The 16,655-nt window shown below is 40.2% G+C and overlaps 1 protein-coding gene across 1 annotated transcript in view; it reads right to left on the minus strand.

The window, feature by feature from the left end:
• LOC126480754 (C-1-tetrahydrofolate synthase, cytoplasmic) overlaps positions 1 to 13,155 on the minus strand; it is a 171,049-nt gene extending 157,894 nt beyond the window's left edge. The window contains exon 1 of the mRNA XM_050104037.1: positions 13,018 to 13,155. The gene's annotated coding sequence lies outside the window, so the exon portion shown is untranslated. The remainder of the gene's footprint in view (positions 1 to 13,017) is intronic.
• Positions 13,156 to 16,655: the final 3,500 nt, after the last annotated feature.

Below are 16,655 nucleotides of genomic sequence, written 5' to 3' on the forward strand. Positions count from 1 at the left end.
AAATGCAGGCTAAGCAGTGGGGCAATGCCATGGAGTACTCTCTCTAAAACGGAATTGGGATTCCATCTGGATCTGGTGACTGCTTATTTTCATCTCTTTCAGTTACTTTTTTACGCCATGAATGCCAATTTCTATGTCGTCCACACGAAAGTCCGTACGACAGTCAAACGACAGTTTGTTTGTATGAGCCTCCTGCATGCATTACTTTTTAAAAGCGAAATTTGAAACCCCAGCTTTCCTTTTGCTGTCTTCTGTTGCCACCCCAGACTAATAGAAAAGTGATTGGATAGAAGTCTTTGACCCACTAAGTCCTTTTACATACAACAAGAACTTTCTAAGGTATACGTCAAAATCTTTCGCTAATGTAAGACAGTGGATGTTGTATGTGTCAAGCATCAGTCTTCTAACATTTGCACAAATTTCTGATAACTTTGATCTGTCGCATTTGCATGCTGTTGTTTGAATGAAGAGTGTAACATTTTCTGTTTCCTCAACATTTTTACGAATTTGATCATTAAACCATGGAAGGTCCTTTTCAGCTTGGCACATATTTCTCTAGCTCACTTGGCACATATGTCTTCAGAACGTGATTAAGAGTGAACTTAAACTTTGCCCATAATCCCTCTACCTCTATCATATTGGAGCTAAATGATGTTCATCATCTGAGTTGTATGCTAACAACTGCTACAAACCTAGGATAGATTGTTCTTTACCCAAATTTTGGCATGTCTACATTCACCCTTGCTTCTTGTGAACTAGGAAGTCTGTCCACATTATCATCTAAATAAATAAGAAAGGTCTCCACACAGTATCCAATAACAGTTATCTCATTTTAAGGATTGGACTTCCTTGTTGTAGGTCATAAAAATCGTCACTTCTCTGTGGATTATTTTTAGTCTCTTTGAAACACACACAGTAGGCTTATTTGATTCACTTGCAGCTGATTTTAATCACCTGATAGCACGTCACCACAGGATAAAGGCAATGATTCAGTAATTACTGTTATTAATTTTTTTCTGTAATTACTGAATTTCTTGAGGCTACTGCCTGAGGTTCCACTTCTTTTATTATTGGTGATTTTGCTATAGATACTACTGACCAGCTGTTTAAATTGTTTTGTCTGATTGAACTCCCTGTTTGCTGTTAGTTCGCAATAAAGCTGTTTATCCAAAATTTGATGGTATTGGTTTTTGCCTGTGAACGTTAAGCACATTCATTAGATTCATACAGAGTTTCATTTTTCCTATTTTTGCCATGTGAGGTCCATGTCTTGCAAAATTGTGTCACTCCAGTAATGTGCTTACATCAAGAACTTTGAGGTGATTGCTAATGAGGTTCTCTGCTTCAAGCACCTTGTTATTTAACATATCTCGTGATTTTCATTTCAAATATCACACATCAGCATGATATTATGTGCAGTATTAGTCACGTGTGTATTGATTTTTCAGTTATTTTGTTTAGTGGTCTAGTCAATCAGAATATTTTTTTCATTAACCTTTCGTCTCAGCTAATATAATGACATAGTTATTTTACTAACTTGAGTGATTTGCTCTTTACATTAGCTGTAACATCTTTCTACATGGCATTTGGATTAATAAATGTTGTACACTGGACGCTAAGATTTAATCAGTATATTTGCTCATGTTCTATCATGACTCTATGATAGTAATAATATTTTATTCATTGTAGTGATTCTTATTTTGTTGTTGCTTTGGTCTTCAGTCCAGAGACTGGTTTGATGCAGCTCTCCATACTGTTCTATCCAGTGCAAGCTTCTTCATCTCCATGTACCTACTGCAACCAACATCCTTCTGAATTTGTATAGTGTATTCATCTCTTGGTCCCTCTCTGCGATTTTAACCCTCCATGCTGCCCTCCAATACTAAAGTGGTGATCCCTTGATGCATCAGAACGTGTCCTACCAACAGATTCCTTCTTTTACTCAAGTTGTGCCACAAATTCCTCCTCTCCCTAATTCTGTTCATAACCTCCGATCTACCCATCTAATCTTCAGTATTCTTCTGTAGCACCACATTTTAAAAGCTTCTATTCTCTTCTTGTCTAAACTAGTTATAATCCATGTTTCACTTCCATACATGGCTACACTCCATACAAATACTTTCAGAAAAGATTTTCTGACACTTAAATCTATACTTTATGTTAACAAATTTCTCTTCTTCAGAAAAGCTTTGCCAGTCTACAATTTGTATCCTCCCTACTTCGACAATCATCGGTTATTTCGCTTCCCAAATTTCGTTTAATTTAAGTTGGCTCCTGGCTGTATGAGGTTAGTCTTGACTTTCATTCATTGAATCATTTACATTTCTTCTGAAGCAGTACTTACAAATGTACATTGCAATACTATGAAAGCAAGCAGTAAACGAAACTGCATATCTTAATGATAATTGCTGGAAAATACAAATATAAAAAATCCTGACACTCGATAGTGTGGAATCACGTTCTTTGTCATAATCAGTTTCGTAGGAACTGATTTATCCTCCACTTTTCATATACAGCACAGGCAGCTAACTAACATATGCATGAGATGGTTCTACAAAAGTAGAAGTGCCATAAAGGTGTTAGGATACCATCAAAGTTTTGTATTGCTGGCTCATTGTATCTACTAATTGAGTTGTACAAACACTGACAAGTAAGTGCCACATTTGAAGGTGATTGTCTCTGTGATGCACATTCATGAACGTGACAAAGGCGCCATCTGCTGCTGTCTCGACGCACTCCTGTCGATATTGGCATTGCACTGTTTTCGATAAGGTGTCAGTTATGATTATTCGCACTGGCATTAGTATTCTCATTCAGGCTATGGTATTAGAACGGAGTGAAGAATCCAATATGAAGTCATGAAGGCACATATGTTGGATTTAAAAGTGGAATTTACACACAAATAACACAGTAGCATCAAACAAAGTAATGGACATAACACTTGTAAACAAAGAACCATATGTAATACACATTTGGATAATGAAAGCCATTTTCAAGTATTTTTAGAGCTGTGATTTGAATTCTATTAAAAAATCCGATACTCGCATTAAAGACACAGTCCTGACTAAGTAAAACTGGAAGTGACACTTCAATATTTGACATCTGGTGATGTTTCCAATATTTAGGCCTATACGACATTCTCAAAAGTACATTTTCAAAGTTTTTGTGTGGTATGTTGTACTCTATTTACGATTTTCTAACGCCCGATTTAAAAGCTAATATTTTCACTCTTACACCACACATCAGGTAAATACAACGAAATATTACATTTATTCTACACCGAATTTTGGAGCTCTGTTTCCTGCAAGTGCACTAAAAGACACTGTACTATAGTTGATTTCCTTTATTAAAAGCTACATTAAATCTGGAATAATACTGCCACCAGAAACCCCATTACTTCCTTACTCAAATCCACTTGGCAAGTGTTTACAGAGCATTGAAATTTTGAGTATTGGAATCTGGTTATCTGAACACACTACCAGTATTGCATTAATTTTCATCATTTTTAGAATAAAATGAGCTGTAGTGAAACCACAGATCACCTTTATCCTATTACATAATACCTGGTTATACACATTGTCTTGTGACAGCCAGAGCGAGAGCACCAGCAGCAGCGAGTACTGTTTGTATAAAGCGTTTATTTTGCATTTTGTTTACGACCTTCCACTAAGGAAGGGATTCTATTTGTGTTTATCTGCTCTGCATAGTAACTAACAGTTCTTGATAAAACTTTACGTAGTTTTCGTGTTAGATTTCTTAGTGTTTTCTTGATCGTTTAGAACAGAAAGCGCCCTAAAACCGTCTTTTGTTTGTTTCGCGGCCGTTAGCCACTAGTCACTTGAATCAGCAGTTGTCTTGTGACAGCCAGAGCGAGAGCACCAGCAGCAGCGAGTACTGTTTGTATAAAGCGTTTATTTTGCATTTTGTTTACGACCTTCCACTAAGGAAGGGATTCTATTTGTGTTTATCTGCTCTGCATAGTAACTAACAGTTCTTGATAAAACTTTACGTAGTTTTCGTGTTAGATTTCTTAGTGTTTTCTTGATCGTTTAGAACAGAAAGCGCCCTAAAACCGTCTTTTGTTTGTTTCGCGGCCGTTAGCCACTAGTCACTTGAATCAGCAGTTGTCTTGTGACAGCCAGAGCGAGAGCACCAGCAGCAGCGAGTACTGTTTGTATAAAGCGTTTTTGTACTTATTTGCTGCGCTTAGCTTTTAAATAGTTTTTCTGGGAAAACCTAGCGTAGTTTTCGCGTCTCGTATTTCAGTGAGTGTTTCTTGATTATCAGAGTAGCTCATCAGAAGATTATCTTGGGAATTTGTCACCGTATAGAGTAGGGTAAACATAGTCATGTGTAGGGACTGTGGTTGTTGTGAGCGGACGCAAGGAGAATTGGCCACTCTTCGGGGGCAGGTGGAGGCTTTGTCTGTTAGGCTCATCGAGCTCGAGGCGCAGGCGTCGGCTCGTAGTGGCGTTGGGGCAACTGTGGTGAGACCTACGCCTACTTCGGTGGCCTTGGAATCACATGGAACCCCTGATGTCGCTGCGTCTTCCGGCAGTGAGCATCTTACCGGTCAGCCATCACTCCAGGGTGAATGGCGGACAGTGGTGGGCTCGCACGTGCCTGGCCGAAAGGCGAAGGTGGGATCTGGCCGCGTGGCAGCTGCCTTACCCCTTTCCGACAGGTACGGGGTGCTTCCTAGTGGTGATGACATCGTTTCCGAGCCACCACAGGATGCCTTGCCTGTTGGGCCAGTGGCCGATTCTCCGGCAAGGTCCCGACAGTCACAGAGGGCGGGCCTATTAGTTATAGGGAGCTCCAACGTTAGGCGGGTTATGGAGCCCCTCAGGAAAATAGCGGGTAGGTCGGGGAAGAATGCCAGTGTGCACTCGGTGTGCTTGCCGGGGGGTCTCGTCCGTAATGTGGAGGAGGCCCTTCCGGCAGCTATTGAACGCACTGGGTGTGACCGGCTGCAGATAGTAGCACATGTCGGAACGAATGACGCCTGCCGCTTGGGTTCTGAGGCCATCCTTGGTTCCTTCCGGCGGCTGGCTGATTTGGTGAAGACAACCAGCATCACACGCGGAGTGCAAGCTGAGCTTAATATCTGCAGCATAGTGCCCAGAGTCGATCGCGGTCCTCTGGTTTAGAGCCGTGTGGAGGGTCTAAACCAGAGGCTCAGACGACTCTGCGACTATAATGGTTGCAAATTCATCGACCTCCGTTATTGGGTGGAGAACTGTAGGGCCCCCCTAGACAGGTCAGGCGTGCCCTACACACCGGAAGCAGCTACTAGGGTAGCAGAGTACGTGTGGCGTGCACACGGGGGTTTTTTAGGTTAGAGGGACCCCCCCTTGGGCGAAACGATAAAATACCTGACGGCTTACCAGAGAGGACATTATCATCGTTGATAAAGAACGTCCGTCCTCAGAGACCAAAAACAGGAAAAGTTAACGTAATATTGGTAAACTGCAGGAGTATCCAGGGCAAGGTTCCTGAATTAGTATCTCTTATTGAAGGAAATAGTGCGCATATAGTATTAGGAACGGAAAGTTGGTTAAAACCGGAAGTGAACAGTAACGAAATCCTAGACACAGAATGGAATATATACCGCAAGGATAGGATAAACGCCAATGGTGGAGGAGTATTTATAGCAGTAAAGAATTCAATAATATCCAGTGAAGTTATTAGCGAATGCGAATGTGAAATAATCTGGGTTAAGTTAAGTATCAAAGGTGGGTCAGATATGATAGTCGGATGCTTCTATAGACCACCTGCATCAGCAACCGTAGTAGTTGAGCGCCTCAGAGAGAACCTGCAGAACGTCGTGAAGAAGTTTCGTGATCATACTATTGTAATAGGGGGAGACTTCAATCTACCAGGTATAGAATGGGATAGTCACACAATCAGAACTGGAGCCAGGGACAGAGACTCTTGTGACATTATCCTGACTGCCTTGTCCGAGAATTACTTCGAGCAGATAGTTAGAGAACCAACTCGTGAAGCTAACGTTTTAGACCTCATAGCAACAAATAGACCGGAACTTTTCGACTCCGTGAATGTAGAAGAGGGTATCAGTGATCATAAGTCAGTGGTTGCATCAATGACTACAAGTGTAATAAGAAATGCCAAGAAAGGAAGGAAAATATATTTGCTTAACAAGAGTGATAGGGCACAAATCGCAGAATATCTGAGTGACCACCATCAAACGTTCATTTCTGAGGAAGAGGATGTGGAACAAAAATGGAAAAAATTCAGAAACATCGTCCAGTATGCCTTAGATAAGTTCGTACCGACTAAGGTCCAAAGCGAGGGGAAAGATCCACCGTGGTATAACAATCATGTACGAAAGGTACTACGGAAACAAAGAAAGCTTCATCATAGGTTTAAGAGTAGTCGAATCATAGCTGATAAGGAAAAGCTGAACGAAGCGAAAAAGAGCGTAAAGAGAGCAATGAGAGAAGCATTCAACGAATTCGAACATAAAACATTGGCAAACAATCTAAACAAGAACCCTAAAAAGTTTTGGTCATATGTAAAATCGGTAAGCGGATCTAAATCCCCTATTCAGTCACTCGTTGACCACGATGGCACCGAAACAGAGGACGACCGAAGAAAGGCAGAAATACTGAATTCAGTGTTCCGAAACTGTTTCACTGCGGAAAATCGTAACACGGTCCCTGACTTCAGCCGTCGCACGGACGCCAAAATGGAAAATATTGAAATAAACGATATCGGAATTGAAAAACAACTGCTATCACTTAGTAGCGGAAAAGCATCCGGACCAGACGAGATACCCTTAAGATTCTACAGTGATTATGCTAAAGAACTTGCCCCCTTTCTATCAGCAATTTATCGTAGATCGCTGGAAGAACGTAAAGTACCTAGCGACTGGAAGAAAGTGCAGGTCGTTCCCATTTTCAAGAAGGGTCATAAATCAGATGCGAATAATTATAGGCCTATTTCGCTTATGTCAATCTGTTGTAGAATAATGGAACATGTTTTGTGTTCTCGTATTATGACGTTCTTAGATAATACAAATCTCCTTCATCATAACCAACATGGATTCCGCAAACAGAGATCATGTGAAACTCAGTTCGCCCTATTTGCCCAAGAAATTCACAGTGCCGTAGACACTGGCGAGCAGATTGATGCCGTATTCCTGGACTTCAGGAAGGCATTTGATACGGTTCCGCACTTACGTTTAGTGAAAAAAATACGAGCTTACGGAATATCGGACCAGGTTTGTGATTGGATTCAGGATTTCCTAGAAGAAAGAACACAACATGTCATTCTTAACGGTTCAAATTCTGCAGATGTAGAGGTAATTTCGGGAGTACCGCAGGGAAGCGTGATAGGACCTTTATTGTTTACAATATACATAAATGACTTAGTTGACAACATCGGTAGCTCCGTGAGGCTATTTGCAGATGACACGGTTGTCTACAAGAAAGTAGCAACATCAGAAGACTCGTACGTACTCCAGGAGGACCTGCAGAGGATTAATGCATGGTGTGACAGCTGGCAGCTTTCCCTAAACGTAGATAAATGTAATATAATGCGCATACATAGGGGCAGAAATCCATTCCAGTACGATTATGCCATAGGTGGTAAATCATTGGAAGCGGTAACGACCGTAAAATACTTAGGAGTTACTATCCGGAGCGATCTGAAGTGGAATGATACATAAAACAAATAGTGGGAAAAGCAGGCGCCAGGTTGAAATTCATAGGAAGAATTCTAAGAAAATGTGACTCATTGACGAAAGAAGTAGCTTACAAAACGCTTGTTCGTCCGATTCTTGAGTATTGCTCATCAGTATGGGACCCTTACCAGGTTGGATTAATAGAAGAGATAGACATGATCCAGCGAAAAGCAGCGCGATTCGTCATGGGGACATTTAGTCAGCGCGAGAGCGTTACGGAGATGCTGAACAAGCTCCAGTGGCGGACACTTCAAGAAAGACGTTACGCAATACGGAGAGGTTTATTATCGAAATTACGAGAGAGCACATTCCGGGAAGAGATGGGCAACATATTACTACCGCCCACATATATCTCGCGTAATGATCACAACGAAAAGATCCGAGAAATTAGAGCAAATACGGAGACTTACAAGCAGTCGTTCTTCCCACGCACAATTCGTGAATGGAACAGGGAAGGGGGGATCAGATAGTGGTACAATAAGTACCCTCCGCCACACACCGTAAGGTGGCTCGCGGAGTATAGATGTAGATGTAGATACAAATTTTTTCATGCATCATATAATAGAAACAGTATATTATTTCATCCCTAAATTAACCATAATGAGTAACAACTGCAGTGGCAAAACTTTTGTACACAAAAATTGCACATCCTACCATTGCTGCATAATAAACCATACTCAAGACAACACATTTTGGAGGGATCTTTAATTCAGTGTATCATTGAAATTACATATTTTCGTAACACACAAGTATAAATATGAAAACCACCAATTATGGCATGTTAACTTCAACTGTAGCTGCCTTCTGGCGCTAATTGGTGATGGGAGAAGTCAAAGCATTTTTAACCTTTGTGGTATGGCTAAAAGTGACATCACTGGACTGGCACCACTGATATTTGGATGTTTCCACAAGGGGCCAAGTGGCGTCATTTTTGTTGCATGAGGAAATCTAGCTTTATGTTACTGCTGATACTGCTGGTTTAGTAGAATTCTGCATTCACGCACTGACGACGTGTTCTGGAGTAGTGAATGTTGTAGCTTGGCATGGTGGTCAGGGAGTTGAGTTCTGGATGGACTGTGTGTATGAGCAAGCTTAGTTCAGATTGCTCACTACCATGCTTTCTCTATAATTATTCGTGGTGCATTCTGACCATCATAAAGCCTTAGTGTGAAATTATAAGTGTTGTCTGGTAGCATTCAGTGCACTGATAAAGCTGTGTGTACTTAAAGTGTTTGAAATGAACAATAATTTTGATAATAAACCACACTGTTCATGATTTTCTAATAGCCATTCTCAGCAGAAACTGGCAATGTCTACTTTCTAAAAGTTACCAGAAAAAGAAAATATATCATTAGCTTCTTGGAGTGGGGAGAGGTAGCAGCATCATTTAATACATCATGGAATCAGGTCATATTATACACTGACTCAAGGCTCCAGCATATGGAGTTTTTCTACTTGATATGAGGCTCACCATTAACATTGCACCGCTGAAATTGATTTCAGTTCTGCTAAACGAAGGGTGAAATGTGTTTTTTTGTTACAAAATCCATACCTCTCAGTGCAACTACTTCAAACTGTATTTACAGTGAGAAAATCGCCACTGACAAGCATGGATCCAAAGGAAGGGATCATGAGGTCCATGACCCCACCAAAACATACTAGTATAAGCATTCATAGTTTAATGTTTATCAAGTTATAAATTTAATAACAGCTTTTTGAGTATAAAGTAACTTAAAACTGAAGTGTCAAAACTGACAAGGAACTGTAGAATTTTCAAGCTAAGTTTAACACAGGGTGCTTGTGTGAGGCTGTAAGGGCCTGCTCAGATGGATGGGCTTGTGACCTGGCTACCTGCAGAGAACATTCCATCCAGGTGAAGGTGGATGTGCACAAGCTGTCGCTATAAACTATCAACAATGAATGCAACATAGTTCATGAGTGCACACGTACAATCGACGAAGTTAACTAAGGCAAGATCGATAAACTGCCTTTCTGAAAGTAGATGGGAATAAGGAAACTGCATCCACCCCACCCTCCACCACTAATTTACATACTTGCAGAGTCTTAGTGTGCAGACCTGCGTTCACAGTCAAAATATGAAGTTAAATATTGATAATTAGGAATGTACGCTTTCCTTTTACACTGCATGAATTTTGCCACTTTTAATGATGAGCAAGTGTTGGCATTATAGTTCTTAAGTAATTTTGAGACACATGCCCTCCCTAAATATTTGAGGTGTATGCAGAACAAAGTCTATATTTTTCTGATTTGCAATTTCTTGGATATTATGCTAAAGTGATGTATTATTCAATGATAGGAAAATTTATTATTATTACAGAAAACATCTATATATGTCATGGTCGTTAAACTATTTACTTTCAATATATTAAAACATTTAAATACATTGTTGTAATCGTTATTAAAATTTTACAAATTTGTGACAGGTTATTTTGGGGGAGAGGAGACAGAGGCCAAAACAAACTATGATCCCCCCCCCCCCCCTCAGAACTGAGTTCTGGATCTGCACCTGGCCCCTGAACTGTTCGATTACAGTGGGAGCAACATTTAGTGTGCAGAGGGAAAAATAGATTCCATAACTGAATTTCAATGCAAGAATTATTTCGGTAAATTACATAGTTCAATATTGAGAAATGGGAAGATTATGTTTATAGTAAATTCTCAAGGTCAGTGAAGGTTGAAAAATTGTGGTTCAGAATTGAGGAAAAGTGAATAAGTGTCTGAAGGCCTGATAGAGTTCATAGGCAATGTCAGGTATTCATTTGGTGAGAAAAATGCCACTGATTTTATATGTTGATTTAAAAAACTATTGATTTACTAAGTAACATACTGTGATCAGATGACACCTATGTATTGGAAAAATTGTGATACACTGTATATGAAAAATGGTCAAATGCTTTACAGTAGGAAGATATTTCTCCATCAATCGAGAATACTGAAAAACTCTACTATCCGACTTAAGAACAAAAAAAAATTACTGCTGCTTAATCTTTTTCGTCCATAAGGCTTGAAATAAAGAACAGAAAACGCACAAATATCAATATAATTCAGCACTTTTGTTTTTGTTTCTGTTCAAAATTCTCATGATATGCAATAACAAGTTATTAAAAATTATCTTAATTTGTAATGCAAAATAATGGTATAGAACTTAGAAATAATTTCTTTTTCAATCTCTATATACGTTTAGATGAACAGACACTGCAATAAGTTATGAAACTAGAGGAAAATGAAACCTAGTTTATCATCATTAAGGTACACCAGCACTAATTATGACATTTTCAAGTGTCCATAATACATTGTGACAGTACCAAAGAAGAAATGACTGACAACACATTGAAACGGAGGGATGCATTATTATTGAAAGTCATAATTTATAATTGCCTTCTAGAACAATAAAGAATCACTCAACAATTGCTATACAAAGTCATAGATGAGTTTGGTACTAATTACTCTGACTTGTTTAAAATGATTTAAGTCTATGACTATATCATGAAGAGTGTTGTGAGTGCTTGTTCAAAGTGATTGTGCAAAGAAAACTAGATTAAGGTTTAAAGTCATATCAATGACAAAGTTATTAAATCAGCGTGACAACTTCTTGTTGCATTATCATGGGGAAGGAAAAGGGCTATGCCTGAGGGACCAACATGCTATTTACTCTAAATTAACAAAATCCACTGGAAAACTGAATGACTGGATTCCCTAGTGTGAGTTCAGTGTTTCAACCACTCTGTAATCTCACATGGCAGTTTCATCTGTATTGTTTGAGAGAATCGTAATATGGAGGGGGTAGAAACTAGGTACATTGCAAGGGGTTGGTTGTGTATGCCGATGAAAACTTAAACTGGAAAAATAGTATAACATATTTGCTAGAAGTATCAATTCCATTACTTTCCCACTTGAGAATGATTGTCAACTTCGATGGCACAACAATCCATCATCTTCCATACTTTGTATGTCTTGATTCATTGATATTCTACAAGACACTTAGAATATAATAATATGGTTAGGTAAACGTATCTCACGTAACTATGTAATTAACAATATGATGAGGTTAACATGTGTACTCCTGTTTCTAGTAAATATCTGTTTCAGCATTTGAGAACATAGTGCATGTATTTCATGATGAAATGTATTAGCAACAATCCATTCAGGTTTGAAAGAAATAATGATATTTGGAAGTAATGGAATGATATGTTTCACCTGCCAGTCATGTAGTGAAGCTAAATTTCACACAGAACGAAACGAATTGTGCAGCTAAAAATCTCTTTGACATGCTAGCAACACAAATATAATGTTAAAGAGACAACAGGGGCTTTCTTAAAAGGGAATTAAAATCGTTTTTGTTTAACAACTTCTCCTAGGTAGAAGTGTCAATTACATACCTGTAAGTAGCCAGCACGTATCTGTATAAGGGCATTTTTAAATAAATACTTGCATTTGTTGTTCATGTGGCACATTCCACAACATAACGTTTACTGTGAATATGGTCTATAGAATACACAAGTAGCCAACCACTCCTTACTAAATGCACCGATGGTACAGCCCAGGCTGACTAATTGGTAGTTTTTCAACAGTGTCTATACTCGTCCCAAATCCTAAGACATTGTTGAGTTCTTTGTGAATTAAACACATCTAGAGATCAGGAACTGTACTTGGCTATTACTCGTTTTATAAATTATAGAGCGCAACAAACAGTGGTCCTTTTTTTCTTTTGCAAGTTTTATTACGCAAATCGAGATTTTGACTAGTGCTTAGCCATTATCAGTGCACTATTTTTGAATGACAGTGAACTAACATGCATCGAGATTAAAAAATAGTGCATTGATAATGGCTAGGTAGTAGCCGAAATCTTGATTTGCGTAATAAAACCTGCAGGAAAAAAAAGGACGACTGATTGCAGCTCTCTGTAATTTATAAATTATGTTAACAGCCGTGGAGTGCACCCACTTTCCTAATGGAAGGTAACCTGATATTACTCATTTTGCAATCGGCCTTTTTCTGTTAATGAAAATTAAGTCGAAATGGTTTCTTCTGAGATGCGCAAATGCATCAACGAGTATTAGCGACTCTTACGACGAAAACATTTTCTATATTTCCATGCTTCCAACATTTTGGTGGCTACAGAGAATACCGAATTTTGTTCCAGTATATCAAATGCAATTAATGAAAAAGAATAAATTAATGCACTTGCTACTCGGAACCCGATTCCGAAGCGCTATCAAAGGCGTGAACGAAGCATAGATTATATGATGTGTACAGTGCACGCAGTGAATGCAAACAGGGACGGTTCTTACCTTAAAAAGCGAGCGACTGTCTCCGTAGGGGTACACACACTGTTTAAATTGTAGGATACAGACTGAGGTAGCAAAGCTACACACACTGTTTCAATTGTAGGATACAGACTGTGGTAGCAAAGCTATCTTATCACAGCACGTCAAACGGATATGTTGTTCAGTCTGTAATCCCTAGATAACCCCGGCAATGAACTTAATAAAACACCCACTTGGGAGGCACGAAAACAAAAAAGGAATCCCCTCGCCCATAATTCATGACGTAACAGTCTTACTTTCAGCAATAGCAAGTGCCACGCTACTGTGAGAACAAAAGTAATCGTAGCAGCAAGTGCAACAAAAATGTTTAACGACTAATTTAAAAACTAGTATCTTTCACAATTACAGTAACATACAAATCAGCTGCGATATTTGAATGCCCGGCTTTACTGTAAGACACGTATACCCAGTACGAACGTGTCGTTTCAGTGGCCCAGGTACCCAAAACTGGTGTTGAGGCAGGACTCCGCGCTAATTCTAGCGCATATCAGACTTAACTTAAGACTTTACTTTTACAAGCCCGCACAATGTTAATTTAGTGCTACATCAACGTTTGCACTTGTCACCCACATATTCTTTTTTTATAGATAAATTCAGGTTAATACACCGGTATCTAACAAATCGGTTGGCTGCAGTAGGTTAACAACGAAATTATGCTGATACTAAGGGCTTCACAGCCGTTGTAAACTGTACTTCTGTTAAAAGCATCTGGCTGAGAGGGAATGGTCGCTGCATACAAAGAAAGATTCACTAATTTTTCGTCCCCGTTAGTTATTCTTGGTTAATTCCTAGAGATCATTCTACCGTTTTGCTCTATGTTTCTACTGAATTCCAGTTCATTTATGTAAAATGCATCTGAAGAGCTCCCTGAGTCCGCGTGTACTCTGCAGAAGCAGAAGTTGTCCGTATTTGCTGTCGCCTCAAGGTTATGGCGCTCTGGAATGCTCCGCATCTGCTGTCGCGCTGTCTCAATAAACCTAAGGGAATACTGCGCCCGTCACCCGTCTAAGACGGAACTCAGGTGACCTCCCATATGCCAGTCAGCTCACTGTAAAGCGAGAGAGCCTAACATATAATGAAATTGCGTTGCTGTTCAGCTGAGTGAACATAACAAACAGTCTAGTCTACTCCTTTAGGGGATAGATATTTAAGGGGCGAAAAGAACAACAGCTTTTAAAAAAATATGGGGATAATACTGCCGACAGGCAGAGGCTACAGCCCACGAAAGTAGTGTTCCATGCTCAGATAACTAATATACCAGATCTAACGAATCCACATTAACTTAACATGCGTCCTCGGCAACGTTTCTTTTCCGAAACAGAAGAGAAATTGAGTTGCATGAACAGCTGAGCAGGTTACAGAGTTTCTTCTTGCGGTGTACCTAAAAGAAATTTCCTCTCATCCCTCTCCAACCCTCTGTTGAACAATTTTAGAACATATTCTGAGCTCAAGCATAATGATGCACGATATCTCGACCAGAATGACCTCCTATAAGCCAACCAGCATGGATTCCGAAACGAACTCGCGCTTTTCTCACATGACGTTTTGAAAGCCATGGATTATGGCAGTCAGGTAGAAAGAATAACCGATGAGCTTCATTCAGTATCATGTCTATCCTTGTTATTGAAAGTACGGTAATATGGGACAAGAAGTGACATTTGTGTCGGATTGAGAATTTCTTGGTACGAAGGACGCAGCACGTTGTCTTGGATGGAGAGTCATACACAGAAGGAGAAGTAACTTCCGGCGTGTCCCAGAGAAGTGTGTTTAGGTCTTTGCTGATCCTATTGTATGTTAATGACTTTGCAGGTAATATTAATAGCAACCTCAGAATTTTCGCGGATGACGTACACTGCGCAAAAAGTATAACATTTTCTAAACCCTTTAACTGTATCCCATTGCAAAACGTAAGTTTGAAGTTTTGGCTCAAAGGTGCCTACAACCATTCCTCTGCAATGGTGCAAAAGCGTGGCGCCCTGCGACGTCACTTTCAAACGCGGTGACGCTTTAAACGCCGCGCGGGATTAGCCGAGCGGTCGCCGGCACGGTAGCTCAGCGTGTTTGGTCAGAGGGCTAGCGGCCCTCTGTAATAAAAAAAAAATGAGTTAATGGATCAACAACGAACTGAGACGGGTGTCTTTCGACGTCCGCCCAGAGCAGATACAACGAACGAAAACGAACAAAATGAGATTTAAAAAAAAAGCGGTGTAGGGCTTTGCAGTCATGGACTGCGCGACTGATCCCGGCGGAGGTTGGAGTCCTCCCTCGGGCATGGGTGTTTGTGTTTATCCTTAGGATAATTTAGGTTACGTAGTGTGTAAGCTTAGGGACTGATAACATTAGCAGTTAAGTCCCATAAGGTTTCACACACATTTGAACTTTTTTTAATTTTTTTTTTTTTTTTTTTTTTTTTTTTTTTTTTTTTTTTTTTTTTTTTTTGCGATTCAAACAGCAAGGTGTCGACACATGCGAAAAAAAAGGCCAGAGCTGAGAAGTTCATGTGAGTGAGTTAATGACGTCACATTGATATCAAATTTCACGACAATTCTGCACAACGCCATCGTGAATATGTCTCACGGTGGGATTGTCACCCTCTCTTACCCACATTTCATCTTCTGCGATGGAGATCAGAACCGCGACACCCAGCGTTGAAATCACACGTGGTTTCCTTATGGCCGGCCGAGGAAAACAGACACACAGCAGCTCAGAATCGACACAAAAAGTCTCAGCAGGTAGAATAAAAAGCGTCAATGAAGCCATCTCTTTCCCTGGAGCAGTGATTCCCACACGTTTCGCGGTCGAAAACGGCAGTTCGCAGTGTGATGAGAAACAGAGCAACGTTCTTAACGACATTGGCACTGCTAACTCTCTCTGAGCGATTCAACCCTACTCTGATCATTCCCATGCAATTCTTGATGTAGGTGTACATGGTAAGGATGGAACCGGTGAAGTGTAAGAATACGATGTACACTGGTTTTAGAAATGCCAGTCTCGTGTTCAAGCTGTCGTGTGCTTACATGTGGATTCATAGCAACGGAAGCGAGAACAGTAACTTCGGCAGCTTCGTCTGTGCGAGTGCTACGACGATTGCGTTCCCGTTTCCTGATGCATCGCAACAAGACGAGAAAACAACCGACGAGAAGGTGGGCTCTTGTCAGGATATTGCTCTCTGCACAGTTCCGCTGGCTACGTAGCATTTCGTCTATCTTCAGCAACAACAACTATAACAACAACAATAAAAGAAACGTTATGTCGATGCAGTTTGTAGGAAGGACAGCCTTTACGGTATGCCTACTCTACACGACAGTATTTAAAAGGACTAAACTGCTGTACTAAATGTCCCCGTACATAAGAAAACAGTATTGCAATTACTGTTAGCCGGCCGGTGTGGCCGAGCGGTTCTAGGCGCTTCAGTCTGGAACCGCGCGACCGCTACGGTGGTAGGTTCGAATCCTGCCTCGGGCATGAATATGTGTTATGTCCTTAGGTTGGTTAGGTTTAAGTAGTTGTAAGTTCTAGGGGACTGATGACCTCAGATGTTAAGTCCCATAGTGCTCAGAGCCATTTGAACCATTTGCAATTATTGTTCTGCTAACTTACAT

Source organism: Schistocerca serialis, chromosome 5 (assembly GCF_023864345.2).
Source record: "Schistocerca serialis cubense isolate TAMUIC-IGC-003099 chromosome 5, iqSchSeri2.2, whole genome shotgun sequence".
Lineage (NCBI taxonomy): Eukaryota > Metazoa > Arthropoda > Insecta > Orthoptera > Acrididae > Schistocerca > Schistocerca serialis.